This window comes from Girardinichthys multiradiatus, chromosome 15 (genome assembly GCF_021462225.1).
Source record: "Girardinichthys multiradiatus isolate DD_20200921_A chromosome 15, DD_fGirMul_XY1, whole genome shotgun sequence".
Lineage (NCBI taxonomy): Eukaryota > Metazoa > Chordata > Actinopteri > Cyprinodontiformes > Goodeidae > Girardinichthys > Girardinichthys multiradiatus.
In genome coordinates this window covers 8492193-8498192 of record NC_061808.1, presented here as the reverse complement: position 1 = coordinate 8498192, position 6000 = coordinate 8492193, and positions in this window count along the sequence as shown.

Genomic DNA, 6000 nt, shown 5'->3' with positions numbered 1-6000 from the left:
TGACACACCGTAAGGAACAGGTTGCAATGATTTTTATTTTGGGGTATCAGATTAAAAGGGTCTAAATACATATGTTTATCACACTTTAAGTGTTTTTGTAACAAATGTCAAAAAGCCATGTATGATTTTGTTTGATTTTTCACAATTATGCATTACTATGTGTTCGTCTATTAAACAATATCAAAATAAAATACATAAAATATGTGGCTGTAATGTGACAAAATATAAAAAAGGTCAAAAATTGTAACTACTCTTCCAAGACAACGTCTAATACTAGAAGATGTACTTAATGCAGCTGATGCAAAAATGGAACTATGAAAAGTAAAAATAAAAATGAAATTGAAGGCATTCCCATGATGCATCTCTTTTAATTGAGCTCATTTATACTCTCCATCGGTGTCAAAAGCTGGCTACCCAAAATGCAAAGCAGTGCCCTCACTGTCACCTCATGTGCCAGGTTGCCACAATAAGAGCTCCAACTTCCCACTCTCACTTCTACAAAGCTGCCAGCATGTGATGCTTGCACTGTCCCGTAACTCAGAGGTCACCATGAACCTCTGACCCTGACAAGACCCTGGCAGCCTGGAGGGCAGGCAACTTTGATTTCTTGTTGTGGTTCTCAGCACTCTTGAAGATTATTGATGTGTCTGTTTTCATCAAGAGATTTTTAACATGTTTCTGAGTGTCCTGTGATGCTGCCAGGCTTTTACAGTTCAGCTTGCAAAGTTGAACATATTTTGGAACATTGACCCTGAAGAGGCCCTTTGCAGTTTTAGCACCAAACATAAACTTTAGGTGTTTACTGTAGTTTAAATTACAATGTAAGCATAAATAGATGTCAGGGGCCAGCTGTGAACTGGAGGTCACCTCTTTGGGTTTATAAGTTCTGAAGGCAACATAACCTTATGTGTTCCTCTTACTAATAAATTCATCTCTCCCAGGGCACAAAGGACTTCTTCTTTCTGTGTGCCAGCTGTTTCCGCACCAAAAAACACATTTAAAAAAAATATGCCTGTGCATCAAATATCATTCCATACACATAAACACACTATTCAAATAATTGTGTTTGCTGACATGTACTACTCGTTATCATTGCCTGCCTCTGCGTTGCTTGGACCAAATTTTAAATTTCTCAGGAAATACATCCATGTATTGCAATTTTGAAAAATAAATAAATGGATTTAGATTTTTATTGTTTAAGTTGTTTTTATTTATCAGTGGAAACAAATATGCAAACAACACAAAAGGATGCAACAAGTCAGATTTTCAACTGATATAGAAAGCACATTCCTAAGATATATTTTTCAACAAAGATTTTACTTTTTGTTCTTTAACACAGTTCAGAGGATATAAAATAAAGAAAAATACTTTATCACTAAGACTTACAATTTTTTCTGGTGTTTTTTTTTTTTGCCAAAAATTAGAGTTATCTCAGAGACTGAGGAACGCAACAAATCAATAATTGACTCCAGTGGACCAGGACAGTAACAGTCCTAGATCTAAAAATTCTAGACATTTTCCTGTTAATTCTCAGTCATAAACCTAGACAAACCAGTGCATAATTGGAAAGTAGAAGGACAATCATGCCTGATGTTCAGGATTTGTTTTTGACATATAAAGATCTGAAACTGTGGCGTGCATTTCTATTCAGCCCCCTAAATCAATATTTTGTAGAACCACCTTTTACCTTTACCTTACTGATCCATGTCTTCTGGAGTTCCAGCCATTTTTTCATTAGGCTATTTATGACTGTTTTGTTGTCATCTGATGTATTAACGTAATAAATTTGAAGCTCTAGATTTAAACATTTTATATAGCTGTTTACAGCTATATAAATGCTAGGCGCAGGCATGGTAAACATAAAGAACTTCATATTGATAGTAAACACAGTGATGTTAGTGTGATCATCTGGGGCTGCTTTGCTTCTTTAGGACCAGGACTTCTTGGTATAATTCACAGAACCATGAATTCTGCTCTCAAACAGAAAATCTCTAGGGAAAATGTGATTGTGATCTTATGCTCTAGCATACTTTAGTTATGTAGCAGAAAAATGATCTGAAATACACTACCAAGTCTACCTCTGCATTGCTATGTATTGCAATGTTCCAAGAAGAGGAGAGGAGTTGGTTACTTCATTCATAAATTTGAGATTTAAGGGGGTTTTACATTAGCTTCAAAATGTTGAATGTTGAGATAAGTTATTTTATTTTATGTTTTTTTTTTTTTTTTTTTATAAAAACTTTTTTTAAACTCCTGTTTGCTAAACTGGTGAGACGAGTAACTGCAATAAATAATTAAAAATGAATAGATAAATACTATTTTTCTACTCATCGAAAACATAATGCCTGAACTGACAGAAAAAATCTGAAACAAAAAAAATGATCTACCTTCAATTAAACATGATTGAGGCTTTGTCAAGCTAGGAGCTTAATTTACTGGCTTTGAATGTATCAAAACAAGTATGACTTACTGGGGCATCTAAAAGCAAAATGTATAAGCCAGCTTGCATTTCTTTCCTGAATGGCTGAAAGCAAACATCCAACGGCAAACATGTTTGCACACAAAGAGAAACACTCTGTCTTTGATAAAGATCAGTTGTGAACTTTCAGAGATGAATTATGTGAAAGAATGCATTTAAAAAAGAGGAGCAACCACTGAGAAACCCATGAAACAATACATGTACTAAAACTGTTTTAAAATGTATTTGCATTAACCCTATAATGGAACTTAAAAACCAGAGATTAAAAGTGGAGAAAACAGATAAAAGATACTAAAACCTGATTTAAATTTCCTTTAAACGTCTAAAATTCTCAGCTGAAACAAAAATAAAACAGAGTCTAGGTATGTGGGGGTCAGCAGATGCCCTCCCATTAATTTAACTTCATTAAAGTTTTTTTCAGTTTATTGTTGGGGATTTATTTTGTATTTTTGCTTGTAAATTTAATTCATTTGTGTTAGAAAACAAAAACATCACCTGTACACATTACTTGTGGATGAAGCAAATTATAAAAGGAAATGCTTCAAATGAATAATTCAGCATAGTCTGATGCATCTAAGGCACAAAGGTACAAAAACAAAACTTTGGCATGTTTGCACGTTTGTAAGTGTGTTTCTGACTGAGATCAGGTTTTGAAAACGCTCATTAGTTATGTTCTCTCTTGAAAGTTGATGGTTAAAAGCCCAATTTTAGGGGCCAAATTGCCTCTTTGGGCATGAACCAGATGAAAAACTGAAGCAGGCCCTGTCAGATCTTCTGGCACAATTTACACCTTTAAACCTGCAGAGCGCTCATCTGAGCTCTGCCAGACTGTAAAGATTGTAATCCATTACCAGGTAATGTCAAATGAGCCTCTGCAGCTCTGATAGACTTCAAGCTCACAATGTGTAATCACCAAAATTGGATTTTGAGAGGTGAGAAATGAGCGCATCATAATTCTTAATGATTATCTCGGCAGGTGTGGCAGTGCTTCATGACTAGGTAAAGCTTCTTTTTTATCTGTGAAGAAAATTGTCTTTGACACACAGAAAATACACTCTTTCAGTCCAGGGAAAATAGGTGTAGAGAGAGTCTGAAGAAAAGCTTTTCTGGGCTCAAGAGTGACCATAGTAAATTAGGCTTCATAGTCTGTATTACATCTGCTTGTCAAGCTGGAGGAAGATCTTGTTTTTCTCTTAACTTGTTTCTTACCACTTCTGTTCATGCATAAGCAGGTTTTTTAAATTAGGTGCCGATACACTGATATTATAGATTTATTTACATCAGGAATTATATTGAGGTAGCGCTCAAGATTAATGCTGCATCAGCACAGCAGCTCCAAACATAAAGAATCACCAGAAAGTATTTAAACTACTTCACTTTTTCCTTATTTTATCTTATAGACTTCATCTAAAACCCAGTTAAGCATAGCATTGCTTAAAAATAATGTAGACAAAAGCCCACACATTTTTGTAAACTTGAAGATAAGTAAACATTTAAACAAAATACATTCATAAGGATTCACACACATGATTTAATATTTTGTTGAAGCACCTGTGGCAGAAATTGCAGTGTCAGTTCTTCTTGGGTATGTATCTATAAGCTTGACACTTCTGTTTGGGTATCTTACACCATTCTTCTCTGCAGATCCTCTTAGGCTGAGTCAGGTTGGATGGGCAAAATCAACAGACAGCCATTTTTAGGCGTTCAATTGCATTTAAGTCCAGATCTTTTAATGACACTGAAAAGCCATTCCTGAATCCACTTCGCTGTTATGTTGGCTAAAATTTGAGATCCAGAGTACTCCAGAGTTGAAGGCATCAAAGGCAATCGAAAGCATCTAAAGCAAAACTATGCACTCACATTTTCATTATTATCAGTCAAATTTCCTTATAATTTTCTGCTTTTAGCTTTCTAGATTTGAATAAATGCAACTTAAGTATTTGTGCTCATATCCAGGCATGAGCTCTGGCTCTGGTAGTTAGTGAAATTATAACTGATTATTGTTGATTATTATGGTCTCACTTGATCTTGTAATAACAACCCCCCCCCACACACACACACACCCTTCCTTGATGCAAAGATGTTTTTTGCCAAAAAACATCTTTGTATCATTACTCTTCAGACGATGTGTGCGCATGAGACATTGCATGAGGGTCATTGTTTGTTTCCCCTGTTTTCAAACTTGGCTGTAGATAAATAAGCAGTTTTCTTTCTGAACTTTGTGCTAATGAGTACAGATTTCCGTCATGAATGCGGTCATTTAATGCTGAACTGAATGTGCCCTAATGGATTTGTGAGTTTTTGTCAAATGTAACAATTCCTTGTCTTCAATAATGGGCTTGTCTTATCCACTTAAACTGCAAAGGTGCAGCTGCTCTGCAGCCTGAGCTAGATTAAAAGGACATGCTGCTTTGTTTGGCCTATTCTCAGCCAAGGTGAGGAGGTTGTGTGCCTTCTTGTTTTCAGCTGCAACAAGCTCCTGTCTTCAGAAAACAATGTATAAACTGTCAAAACCATATAGAATGAATACAACTGGTTTTTGTCTTATTGTTCAGCGGTTAAGACTTAAAATTAAAACGGGTCTACGTAAATACTGAATTGACTTGTGATATTTACCTTACACTGATATGTTACAAAGCACAAGATTTTCCATACTGCAGTAACTGTAATAAAGGTTCACTAAACTCTGACGTAACATAACAACTTGTACTGGGTGGTGATGACGCACTAACCTGGAAGGTGCGGTTAAAATGATGATTTAGGGGACTTTCTCTCAGCAAGTTCACAAGAAGTTGCGTACTTTCCTTCAAAATAAAAGCAACAAATACTAAATCCTCCCATAATTTACTACAGGAGAATGTTTTAACTGCATCTTACTGATATATTCTTTGTACAGTGATGACTTTAAATTTAAAATTGCAGTTGCATATATTTGAATGTGCAATTTATTTAAATTACATAAAACCCTTCACTTCATTTAGGATAAAACCCAAACAAATCAGTTTGAACAATAAGATAAAATAGAGAAAAAAGCAGTGCTGTATTTTTGGGACAAACTGTTGATGGTAATCTGTCAACAGATACCAAAACAGACTCCCTAAAGTATACCCACCCCATAAAAATGCAAATTTTTTGTTATGTAAAAATGAAACTATGTGAAATTCTTTCTAAACTTTTTCCACAAGTATTGTGGCATTTGTCGTGTACAATGCAGCTGAAAGACAAATCTATTAGAAGGAAAAATAGATAAATAAAAACAAGACAATAATCTAATGCTAATGAGTGTATGCTCTTAAACTAAGCACCGAAGAAGGCCTTTTTTCAGTTCACTGGGTATACCAATAATTGTGAGAGCTATTGTATTTAGAAGTCAAAAGAAATAAATGACCTCACATGTTAGAATGACATTGCATTTTAAATTTACAACTACTAGGTCGACGGTCCTTTTATATCATCCATTCAGCTTCTTTGCACTCTTTTTCACTTCCTCTTCTTCCTCCTCCATAAAAGGTCTGATACAT